Source organism: Octopus bimaculoides, chromosome 3 (assembly GCF_046866305.1).
Source record: "Octopus bimaculoides isolate indiv1 chromosome 3, ASM4686630v1, whole genome shotgun sequence".
Taxonomy (NCBI): Eukaryota; Metazoa; Mollusca; class Cephalopoda; order Octopoda; family Octopodidae; genus Octopus; species Octopus bimaculoides.
The window spans coordinates 20387854-20402073 of NC_142930.1; the positions used below are offsets into that span (position 1 = coordinate 20387854).

At 35.3% G+C, this 14220-nt stretch overlaps 1 protein-coding gene across 2 annotated transcripts in view; it reads left to right on the plus strand.

Annotated features, from left to right (window-relative positions):
• The window catches only part of LOC106878504 (lens fiber major intrinsic protein), an 866292-nt gene that overhangs the window by 850876 nt on the left and 1196 nt on the right, over window positions 1-14220 (plus strand). The window lies entirely within an intron of this gene.

Here is a 14220-nt window from a genome sequence, read left to right on the forward strand (position 1 = left end):
ATCTATCTATCTATGTTGCACAACAAACTCGCAAATTAGATCTTGAACACACACACACATACATATCACGCAACAAACTTACAGATTAGATGCATTGTTAGCTCGCTAACTATTGTTAGCGCGATTACTATGGACATTTTTACACAGTAATTTCCCTTTGTTTAACGGTCATTTATATAGCATATTTTTGATGGCCAGGTAACTGAAGAGATGGCGGCGTGGGTTTCCGCTCAGACATCCAAAACTCGGTGTTTTAACATGGCTACCGAATAATTGTCACATGTAAATTACAGATATGTAAATTATATATATATTCATATATATATATATATATATATATATATATATATATATATATATATATATATATATATGTCGATAAACATAATTAAGGAATCAGCAAATAGTTGCTTCACCACATACCGAAGTTCAGAAATAGCAGCTAAAAAGCTGAGACTCCAACAGATAGCATTACCTGTAACTCACAAAGGCAAAACAAGAAGAAAAACAATGAAAACTAACCAGTCGAAGTTAATCATAAACGCGTTCCTGGATTAGGAGCGATAACACTCCATTTCCTTCATCGGTATGATATTCTAGTTGTAAATTCGACGGTGTAACTTCGACTGGTTAGTTTTCATTGTTTTTCTTCTTGTTTTGCCTTTGTGAGTTACAGGTAATGCTATCTGTTGGAGTCTCAGTTTTTTAGCTGCTATTTCTGAACTTCGGTATGTGGTGAAGCAACTATTTGCTGATCCCTTAATTATGTTTATAAATGTATAAGAACTTTTAAATAAGTTCTCCACCGATAATGGTGTTTACATACCGAAGGGCTTGGTAAAATTATTAATTGTTAATTTATTAATAAATAAATAAATTGATAAACCTTTACCCTTTTAATTGTAATAATTATTCACTCCCTGATAGTAAACAGCAAATTTTATGCCGTATTGCTTGTGACGCACATGGTAATTTCTTGAGGAGGAATAGTGGACTGGCTGGCCTATGTGGGTTCGGATGTGCTTCCAGGTTGTGCCGATGCATGATGTTCACTCGTTCATGCATGCACAATTTGCTAGCACCGTCGAATTTACAACTAGAATATCATACCGATGAAGGAAATGGAGTGTTATCGCTCCTAATCCAGGAACGCGTTTATGATTAACTTCGACTGGTTAGTTTTCATTGTTTTTCTTCTTGTTTTGCCTTTGTGAGTTACAGGTAATGCTATCTGTTGGAGTCTCAGCTTTTTAGCTCCTATTTCTGAACTTCGGTATGTGATGAAGCAACTGTTTGCTGATCCCTTAATTATGTTTATAAATGTATAAGAACTTTTAAATAAGTTCTCCATCGATAATGGTGTTTACATACCGAAGGGCTTGGTAAAATTATTAATTGTTAATTTATTAATAAATTAATAAATTGATAAACCTTTACCCTTTTAATTGTCTCTCTCTCTCTCTCTCTCTCTCTCTCTCTCTCTATATATATATATATATATATATATATATATATATATATATATATTCTGACGACCTTTTTTCAATATATATATATATATATATATATATTTATATATATATACTAATTAGGTACAGTGTATATTTAAATATATAAGAGGAATCCACTCATGGGATCCCTTACGCTAGAAAGAACAGCTAGGTTCTAGGACCACCAAATTAGGGATAAAATCTCGAAAGGAACGAAATGAAAAATTAAGACTTTTACCATCTCCTCTCCTGGACCAAATCGGTTTCTGACTTTAGTTTAGCAAATAATATAATTTGCTAGGTGAAGTCGTTTTCAACAGGTACACCTAAGACTGAAATATATAAACTCGAGGCAATCAATTCCATGCCTCTCATTTATGCATCCTAATTTTTTCAGATCTACTGCGCAGGCCTATAGATTTTGGTATCTGCTCTTCTTCCCCCTTTAAGAATTGGGCATATTATTCCCTCTTTCAGCTTGATTGGCAGTCTGCCATTTGCAAGAAAGCTTTGGAAGAGAAACTGGAGGGTTTTTTTGCCAGTGCATGCTTACACGATTTGAGGAGGATTGCTGAGAAACCATCAGGACCACCAGTTGAGTTTGTGTCCACCTCATCTATGGCTAGTAGTAAATCTTCTTCGCTAGTGTTGATGTATTCCATTGTAATTGCTTCGCTGGTTATAGGTGAGGCAGCAAAGAAGTCCATTGGTTTGTTCGCTTGTCTGTGTTCCAACGGGGTGATAAAGACATTTTTGAACTGGTCATTCAGTACCTTACTGATCCTCGTTGGACTGTCTGTGAGGGAGCCATCCTTTTGGAAGAGGAGTCCTATCTTGTAGCGTACTGAGGCTGTTTCTTTCGTGTAACGAAAGAAGGCCTTTGAGTTTGGCTTAATATTTTTATAACCCAGGCTTCTTTGTCTGCTCTCTCCCTCACATAAGATTGTTGCAGCCTTTTTTCAATCTCCATCAGTGCTGTTTTTCGGCAGGACCTTTCGCTACTTTTGGGATGTTGGCTGAGTCGATTTGTAACCTTCGTCCGTCGTCTCATGAGGATCTTCCTCTCCCTTGGAATCTTGTTCCTATTTGTTTTGGTCATGTGCTCTAGGACATATTCCTGGCATATGGCTTGCACAACACACATGAAATAGTCTAGTTTCATGTCAATGTCTGGTGTAGTGAGACATTTTAACCAGTCCTGTCTGAGGATCTCTTTTTGGATCGATTTCCAGTCTACTTTGTGGAAGTTCAGATTGGAGAAATTTCAGGTGCTTCCTTTAGGCTGTATGTCTCTGGTTACTTTCGGCCCAAATATAGACAGCTCTATTATGTTGTGACCTGAGACTAATGTCGGCGTCACTAATGTTCAGGTGGTTTGGGCAATGTTGGTGGTATATTCTCCACATTGTACAAATAGTGTATCGCTCACGGCGGCGCTGGAGAGAGTAGAGTTTCAAGGCTTTAAGGCAATCTCAGTAATCGAGATAAGTCATGCTCTTAATTCGTTTAGTATTCGAGGTGTGGCCGTACAAAGGAGGAGAAAAGTGGAATGATGACACCTTGTTCTCTGGACCGGAAGGTTTTTTGAGATCCAGGAGCTTATCTTACGAGCTATATCGAACTTATTGTTGATGTGGGTACTCCAACTGAGATTGTTATCAACAATTACTTCTAGATACTGTGAGCGGTTCCCCTGAAGGAAGAGAGTATGACTGTTTTAGTATAGTCTTTCTTCCAAAATGCCTCAGCTCAAATTTTCCCTCGTTTATTTCTATTTTGTTTTGTCTGTCCATTGACTCACCGCATATAGATGAGACTGGAGTTGAGTTCGGTCTTCTTCATTGATGATTTGCTGGAGCTTAGTGTCATCAGCAAATATTTTCACCTAGCAGTGTTTTACGACGTTGGAAAGGTCGTTTATATAGATTATAAAGAGGAGCGAGCTCCAGACAGTCCCCCGGGGGACACCACTGGTGACTTTTGCTGGGCTTGAGTGGACTCTATCGACCACAACATGTGTGTTCTATTCGCCAGGACATACTCAATCCAGTGTAGAAGTTTTCCACGGATTCCAACATTTGCCAATTTTGAGAGAAACATTATGATCAAACCTGTCGAACGCTTTACTAAAGTCAAGATATATGACATTAGATTTCGAACCTGTTCCCAAGGCTTTAAGTATATCTTCAATAAGAGCTGTGTTAAACAGTCCTGTCACAGCGAACGCCATGCTGATTTGCATTTAGGAGTTTGTAGATCTCCAGGAAGCCAGCTGTCCTTGATCTTACTACACTTTCAAACACTTTAATGGTGTGGGAGTTGAGTGAGATTGGGCGATAGTTGACTGCGAGGGATGTGTTTCTCTGTTTGAAAACCAGGATGAGAGACTGGGATAGGAACTGTTTCGGTATATAACCTCAGTCTAAAAAAGTTCTCCAGGGGTTGGTCAGAGGGACTGCAAGTTAGTGTCTACATTCCTTCAGGATAAAGGCGGAGAATCTATCTGGGCCTACAGCAGAATAGTATTTGACCTCATTTATTGCTGCTATAATGTCTGAGGCAGTGAAGGTTATGTCCGAGATATATATATATATATATATATATATATATATATATATATATATATATATATATATATATATATATATATATATATATATACATTTTTCCTTATCACAGTTCATTTATTTGTAAATGGATACGACACAATGGACATGAGGTTTCGTGTCGTTAAGCTGCGACGCCATTTTAACAATTCAGGAATTTATGATATAGCTTTAGGTTGCTTCTGCGTGCAAATCAGAATAAATTGTTTAGTTCGTTTCTTTCTAAGATTGATCTGTTATCATCTCCTTTCACATTGATAGATGCCTCTGTTCATGAAAGTGAAAAGCATCTAACTCGTTTGACCTACAATGATATGGCGTTAATCTTTTCTGTACAACAAAGGCAAGAGGTCACCTTCACTCCGTCCCAGAAATGCTGCTAAACTATTCGAAAGGAATTTCCCTGCTTCTTCAGCGACTACAGCTAATGCGCTGCTCATGCATCTGTCGTGGTCTGACCATAATTCAAAACCTGTACTGAGTGAGGTGAATGAAGATAGAAATAACTATGTTTTCTAGTTACTAACATAGAGCTTCCAGTGAAAGTGCAAGAACCACTGAACTTTGGGCACATTGTATACTGCATTCTATCGATTTAGGCAATCCGATGTAAACTAGTCAGCCATGATGTATTATGTGAGATTTAATATTACTCATTTATAAGTTGATGGATGTGGATCTTGTTACGGCATTAAATGATGTAAGACAATTAGACTTCGTTAGACACAATAGAGACGCAACAGATTTAGAAATAGCCTTAGAACTTCTTAATTGGTATAATGATGTAATTAGTGTGATAACGGCATCTGAAGCTGATAGAACTACATGTTACTTCTATCAATACTAAGTTACAGACACGAGTATATAGAGATAAAGAGACCCAGAGAATCATACTTTTATGTGCAAAGGGATAGTTATGCACATAGCATACTTTTACACACACAAGTATACACAAGCGAATAACGTTCATAAATACATGTATATATGTATATATATATATATATATATATATATATATATATATATATATATATATATATATATATATATATATATATATATATATATGAATTTATATGTATATATATATATATATATATATATATGAATATATGTGTATATATATATATATATATATATATATATATATATATATTACACAAATTACACGTGTATCTGTTAATATATGTGTGATGTGTGTATGTGTATGTATATGTGTGTGTATATGTATTTATATGTGTGTGTATATATGTATATACACATAAATACATATACTCACACACGTATACATAGATATATTTACATACACACATCACACATATTTTAACAGATACACGTGTAATTTGTGTGCGTTTAGTTGCCCGTATATCTATATATGTATGTATATATATATATATATTGCTGTAATATGTCTATTTTGCATTCACACAAATTCAGATACACGTGCACTTACATACGTGCACATACACTAAAATACACAATCAATGTCGGTCTTCTCTAACCGTATTTTATCTTCAAATTCGGAGAGTTCCTCCCTCTAGTAAAGAGCCGTCCTCCCCATTGACTTTTCGTCTTTCACTTCATACTCACATTTCAATCTCCTACTCCTCAACGCATTCTTGTTTTGGGTTTGAATCCTGAGAGAAAACAACACTATAATCTTTAAACGACTACTTTAAAATGTCCTCGAAATAAAGCACTATATGTATATGTGTGTGTGTGTATGTGTGTGCGTGCGCGCGCGTATGTGTGTGTGAGAGAAAGAGAAAGAGAGTGAGTGAGTAACATTACATTACTTTTCCTATTTATATTCTCCCTCCCAACACCATTTCTTTTTCTGGAAAAGATTATAAATATCAAAATGTTATACTAAAGTGCAAAAGATAAAAGAGGCTTCTGAATGTGTGCGCAGATGAGTTGTGTAGAGACGGACAAATATGAGTGCAAATAAGTCTCTATCTCTGATAGATAGATAAATTTAAAGAAGGATTATTACTTAATGCTACCAGTAAGATTTACAAAGTGAAAACAAGAAAACAGAAGTTACTTAAAAGATTTTACAACTTCAGATATATTCTTAAATAAAGTGCATATAAATCCATCCGACAGTTTAGATTCAACTTCCCATAATAGCGTCTGGTTTGTTGATGGCGGAACATTATGGACAAGAATTTGATAGCTAATGCGTCGATACTGAGGAGACGTTCTTACCGGTTAGTGATCAGTGGAGAACAAGTTTTAAAATAAGCAATCGATCATTAAAATTTTCAAAGAGTAGTGAACGGTATATCGATATTTTGCGCTTGGAGAATATTCCGTACGCACGAGCGCACGCACGCACACACTCCCGCACACACACACTCCCGCACACACACACTCCCGCACACACACACTCCCGCACACATATGTATGAATGGATGTGTGTGTTTATGAGAGCGTATGTAACAATGTATACACATACATAAAATATATGCATGTGGATATATATATATATATATATATATATATATATATATATATATATATATATATATTTGCCTGTTCATCCATAAGTGTGTATGCTTGCGTGTGTATGTATGCATGTGAGTGTATGTATGCGTGCACAGATTGCTAACTTGTAGCATACTTTCGATAAAATAATTAACGAAAGCACGGTTTCGTATTAACAAGCCATGACCGGTCACAATTGTATATTATAGGTATTAATGTGTGTGTGTGTGTGTGTGTGTGTGTGTGTGTGTGTGTGTGTGTATGTATGTGTCTGTGTGTGCGTGTGTAATAGTGATTTCGCAATTCACAGAAATGCAGTTTTAGAAAATAAAGCATATGGATAAGAAAAGAGATTAAACATTTACGACCTGGTCAAAGACGGGAGAAATATGCAGTGATATACACATGGAAGGTCTTAGAGGGCCTGGTTGGAACCAGACTTAGGCATCGAATAAGACGGTATTGCACTGTTTAAAAGATCCCGCCCATCTCGTCTTTAGTAAGGACCAGGTACTGTAGTCGCTTTTGATTCAAAGGCCCATAGCTATTTCATATTTGAATTTGGTAATCAACCTCAGAGATCTACCTAGAGTGAGTTAGATGTTTTCATGAAGCACCTTAACATTCTGTTTTCCAAGGTTCAAAATGAACCTACATCACTGTAAGAAAGAACAAGGAGGGCAGCAATATAAAACTCCCTCGTTCATCAAAAACTAGTCTCGAAGGACTGATTTCTAGTGTAGGTGGCTTTCCTGTAAAAGCTGGTGCTAATTTCACCCTACGGTATGGTCCTAATTTGTAGATGCGATAGAAGAGAGGATAATTTATCGCTAGGATGTTCAGTGGTAAAGCATGTAGTCATCAGTATTACCGAATATATAGCCTATATCATGTTTGTCTTTCCTCGAGAAGTTATGGGAACAAGGCTGACATTTACATATTGGGTGAAAACTACACTAGCGGAATCTCATTCTCTAGACTCTTTAACAACCAATCTCATTTCTATTTGATACAGCACTTAATACACACATTCTCCTTCTTTATCTACGTCAAGTACAATGCGCATATGCCCTACACTTTATATATACATTCACACACACACGTGTGTGTATATATATATATATATATATATATATATATATATACGTGTGTGTACATATATATGCATGTATATATAACATGCTTACAGAATGATGCTTAGTGGATATGCTTGTTTTAGTGTTTGTACATGAGGAGGAAAGAGAGGAAGTGTGGAGATAGGAAGAAGGAGAGTAAACGTATCATATCAAGTAGAAATCTGAGATTTTAGACTATTGTTAGAGTACAAATTGAAGAGACTGCACCTCTATATTTTTCAGTGTTGTACTTAAAACGTCCTCTTCCCCACACCAACATCCCGTTAGCAACTTTTCATTTCGAAAGTTTCGCAGAAAGTTGATTTCTCGACAGCAGAGAAATTTCAAACAGTTTTTGTTGTCGAAAACATAAAATAAAGATGTAAATGAAAAGAAGAAAAATATTTTATCCTGGCGTATTTTATTTCTTTTCTTTTTAATTAGCCTTATTTGTGAGGATGTTCAGCTTTTATGAAATGTAGGATATTGAAGCTAAATATGCTTTATTAATTTTAAGTGTTGGTGTAGACCTCAGTTTTTTTTTCTCTCAAAGGAACTCTATTGATTTTTCTAATCGATTTCCGAATTAAATTTAATGAAATGAGGATTAATAATAGTCTTCGGTCTTCTTTTTCTTTCACTTTTTCTATCATGGTTATTATTATTATTATTATTATTATTATTATTATTATTATTATTATTATTATTATTATTATTATTATTATTATTATTATTATTATTATTATTATTATTATTATTATTATTATTATTTTGTTGTTGCCTCTGTTATTTAAACACCAGAAAGAGGCTATTGCTGATGAATCCGCTTGTGCTCTTGCTACTCAAACGTGTAGCAATCAACTCTTCCGAATTCACTTTTCTTATTTTCTTTATTTTTTTAAAATAATTGTTGATCCAAATTGAGAGCGATAAACATCTTGCTATAGAAACAGTTAGAAAAATATGAAGAATATTGCTGCGCACGAAGGTATGAGTGGTGAAATCCAATTGGTTAGGTCGGTAGGCTACTAGCAAAGCAACCAAAGTTTCAACAGATCGTAGCTAATCGGTGTTGCCATAATGTGTTCGTGTCCCAGTACATTTTCAATCGCGAAATCGATTCTCGTAGAAGCTATTAGATCTCGAAGAGGATTTTATCGAATATTTAGAATGTTGTAAACACTGTATCAGTATTACTGCCATGGTAAGTTGTATTATTGTGTTTCATGTATATTTACCTAGGGTGTACTAGTGTAGAGTGGAGGCGCAATGGCCCAGTGGTTAGGGCAGCGGACTCGCGGTCATAAGATCGCGGTTTTGATTCCCAGACCGGGTGTTGCGAGTGTTTATTGAGCGAAAACACCTAAAGTTCCACGAGGCTCCGGCAGGGGATGGTGGCGAACCCTGCTGTACTCTTTCACCACAACTTTCTCTCACTCTTTCTTCCTGTTTCTCTTGTACCTGTATTTCAAAGGGCCAGCCTTGTCACACTCTGTGTCACGCTGAATCTCCCCGAGAACTACGTTAAGGGTACACGTGTCTGTGCAGTGCTCAGCCACTTGCACGTTAATTTCACGAGCAGGCTGATCCGTTGATCGGATCAACGGGAACTCTCAACGTCGTAAGCGACGGACTGCCAACAACAACAACAACAACAAGTGTAGATGAATGCTAAAAACAGCAAAAGTATTCTTCCGTTAACTTGAAGCATTGATTTCAAATTTTATTATGCATGCAGTTTAGTGAAGAATCTATTAGATTCATTATGCCAAAAAATACTTTAATTTCACTGGGAAGGATGACTTAGACACAAAACAGGCAGAAAAAAACCTCTTTAGTACTTCAATTTTGTTTGAAATAGTTTCACTTCCTTTTGTTTCCTTAGCCTATAGAAGAATTTATAAGGGGTCATACCTTCACATGACTGCTTATTGGAATTATATAGTATTTTTGAACGATAACCTCGTTGGTTACAGATTTTCAGAAGACTGATCGCTGATTTACTACATTAAGAAGAGTGACTGTCACAGACCTTGCGTGAGGCGTCGGATTATTGTCTCAAAACATCAGCCTATTTTTCATACACACACACACACACACACACACACACACACACACACACACACACACACACACACACACACACACACACACAATTCCTGTATTTGATCGGCTGGAAAAATGGTTGATATTAAGATATTTTATTAACATGAAACCAATGGTAGACGAAATACACAATTAAAGAAATTTTATCCAGCCAGTACGGTGTTGAACACTCCTTCTCATTGTTCGGCATTTACATCTCTCTCTCTCTCTCTCTCTCTCTCTCTCTCTCTCTCTATATATATATATATATATATATATATGTATATATATATATATATATATACATGATGTTCTTTCGCGTAATTTTTGTCTACCAAAATCTACTCATAGACATTTGTGAAACTAAGATTGCAGTGATAGAGAATTCACCTAGACTTGCGTCTTAGTATCGAAACCGGAACTACATGATTGTGAAGCGAAGTTCTTAACCACACAAGCAAGCTTATGTCTGTATTTCCTTTGAAATTAATAGGCTTTATCATTCATTGACGGATACTTCTCATTACAAAGCATAAAGCTAACTACTTAGAAGCCTTCCACGATTCATTTTCTTCATGTAGCGTTTTCGTGAGATAAATGGATATTAAATATTGATTTAGTTGAATGATCGATTAGTGCATGGTTGATTGGCTGATTGAACTATAAATATATATTAGGAGTAAAATAGTTGAAATAACGATTACCATTTTATTCTATATCAAATATGGTGAAAAACAGCTATTGGTTATAATCGTAGCATTGATGATTATAGAGAAATAGACACAGGATACGCTATGATTAATATTTTCTTCAACATATTCACACAGACATTCACTTGTCTTTTATTTTTTCGATGTCGATACCTAAACCTCCTGTAAAATACTAAGAATTGATTCAATCGATTCCACTACTCCCCCATGTCAGTGTGAACTTGTGCTAATATAATAAATGAATATTTTCTCCAAGTTGTTGATCAAGATTTTATAATTATAGAATTTGTCTGAAATTATAGATAAGAAGTCTAAATTTCTTACAGATTTCAATCGTGTTCTAAGAATTTTCTGGTCAAGTAACAACTCTGCTTCAATTCAGAATTTTCTACTTCTTTTATAATTCTGTAGACAACTAGGATGCTTTACAGAAATATTAAATCAGTGGGGTTTTTCTCTCTCATTCCTTGAAAGATGGAAGTTAAAGTTAACCTCGGTGGGATTTGAACTCAGAAGGTAAATGACTGTGGGTAAATACCACAGACATTTTTCTCAATTCTCTCGTGATTATGCCAGTGCCGTCATCAAGTTCGATTTTAGGATAGTTTTGGATAGGCTGTCTTAAATAGATCAAATTTCATGAAGGCGAAGCTTTTCATTGATTGATTTAGGGAAGAGTACGTCTCATTCCTTGACTCATTAAATATTACATATTAACGAATATTTTCCTGAACAATTGTGAGCTATATTCTCCTTCTTAGTAAATTTTTGAGTGTATAACCATCATATAATTGCAAAATTTGCATTCTTGATAATATAACATCTCTTCAGGAGGTAAAGAAATACATATTTATCTTCTGTTGTATACTCGGGGTATATAAGGTAGTTTATTTGTGTCATCTTTTTCTGCTTATCTGTTTGACTCGAATCCCCATTCGAACTGGAATAATGCGTGAAGGAAACATCTCGGGTCCAGGTTATCCTGGCGGTGGAACAGGGAGCATTTAGGAGAACAGGATGAAAGCTTGAGTTATGATGGAGTGTTGTACTTGCTTCCAGACGTTGTTTCACACCATTTCTTTCTCCCTTACGCACACACACACACACACACACACACACACACACACACACACAACACACACACACACACACACACACACACACACATACACACACACACACTCTCACACACATACACACACACACCATACACACATACACAATCACACACACTTTCTCGCTCATTTTTATTAGACGACCTTATAGAGACACAGTATATTCGAAAACCACCCGGGGAAAGTAGAACATACTTTATTTTTTAATTGATTCGCATTTAAATTAGTTTATATTTATAAAATACTCAGGTTTTATGCTCTATGAATCAAAGTGATAATTTATCATAATGTTTATACCCCCCCCCCCCACATATATATATATATATATTTATATGGGCGAAGGCGTGGCTGTGTGGTAAGAAGCTTGCTTCCCAACCACAAGGTTCTGGGTTAACTCGCACTGTTTGGTACCTTGGTCAAGTGTCTTCTACTATAGTTACGGGCCGATCAAAGCCTTGTGAGTGGATTTGGTAGACGGCAACTGAAAGAAGCCCGTCGTATATATATATGTGTATGTGTGTGTGTGTGCGTGCGTGTGTGTGTGTGTGTGTGTGTGTGTGTGTGTCTGTGTTTAGTCCGCCATCATCGGTGACAACGGATGTTGGCGTGTTTACGTCCCCTAAACTTTGCAATTCAGCAATGAGACACATTGAATAAGTACTAGGCTGAAAAAAGGACTGGAATCGAATTGTTCGACAGAAACACTTCAAGGCGGTGCTCCAGCGCGGTCGTAGTCAAATAAGTGAAACAGATGAAAGAATATATATGTATATATATATATATATATATATATATATATATATATATATATATATATATATATATATATATATATATATATATATATATATATTACCTCATTCGGATAGGATACAATAGCTTTTGTATCTTTATATAAGAAGGATCGATACCAAGTTTTACGGTTGAAGGGCAGGTTTACCATTTGGCCGATTCTCCTTTGCTGCTCCGTTACACAATAAAGACCAAGAATGCTAGATTAAATATTATTTTTCCTTCCTATTAGCCAAGATATTTCTGGGGCTTAGAAGCATATACATATATATTTTTGTTGAATATATAATTTTCTCATTTCCATTTACCATTGGTTAACTTATTTGATTATATCCGAATTGCACATTTCGCTATGGTGTCGAATAGACAAGATCTTTACAGCATCGGGTAAAACGTCGTATTTAGTTGCGCCACTTTAAAATATGAGTTTCTAATCCCGACAGGGATTTTATTTATCTGCTGAATGTGCATGAATAAAATAAATACCAGTCAATATAGTGTATTAGTATAATCAACTATCCTCCAAAATGTATGGTTATATTCCTAAATTAAAAATCAAAGTTCCCTATTTCCCATTTAGTTTTTTCTGGTTTCTTTAATCATACTTTAATGGCACATGTTATATTGCAATGTAGTTATGTGTATTTTGTACATTTTGGTTTTGCATTGTCGATGATACTCTTCTATAGACCACCTGTTATTCACGAAGGACGTTCTGGTGCGTATTCACAGTTTAATTCTTCCTGATTTACTATAGATTTACATTATGATCTGAATGGTATTTTTATATTCAAAACTCAAGAAATGGTTCTCTGCGTCCTATTTCATTTCATTTTCATTTTCTCTTGTTTCATACATCACTCCCTTGCGGTTTGATGCTTACGTCGTCGAAATGTACTCTTTTTGTATGCCTGAATTGATTTGTGTACAAATGAGATGAGTTTGCATCAGAAACACCGACATCGATGTATAAAGATTTCATTATTCTCAATAGCATTATCCTTTTTTAAGATAGAAGCTATAGAACTCTCCATATTTCCAAATAGTGTTTAGTAACGTCTGAGTTCAAATGCAGCTGGAGTTCACTTCTTCCAAGCCTATGTACTGATAAACTATTTACTAGTTAAGTACAATGATCTATTTCCTCAACCATACTCTTTCTTAAAACTTGCAATTTCCGACTATTTTATTTCACTTCTTTCTCTGAGCGGAAGATGGCACTATCAGAAACAGATACGACTAAATATCTTTCAATAATTACTTACGTTTACTTAACTTCTGGGTTGAATTCTTAACCAGGTCATATTTCTTTTTTCAGTCTTTCGTCATTTCAAAGATGGTAGAGTAAATACCAATCAAGTACTGGATTCGATTTTATCGATCATATCGCATCACTCAAACATTGCGAGCGAACCTTTGATATATTAGAAATAATTATTGTTCACGTGTTTAACATATCGTTATTGTTATTGTTTATACTGAAATGTTTTGAACGTTGGTAGTGGTGGTGGTGGTGGTGGGTTCCTCGTCAAATCCTTAAACAATTCTGTTTTAGCTCTATTTAGAGACGGTTGAATACATTAATAATGAAATTAGCAATTTAGTAATATCGTCTTTTTATTTTAATACATAAATATTTATAGTTAATATCTTGAGGCTCTCTGCATTATACTTAACTAAAATTTTTGTTTCAGGTGGTGCTTCTGCATCATTTACTTTCCAAATATTTTGTTTCCTTACACCAGTACACAATCTTGTGTATTGACTTATTTCATTCATCGTTAATTTCGTAAGAAGGTGAGGTATATTCAGGAGAT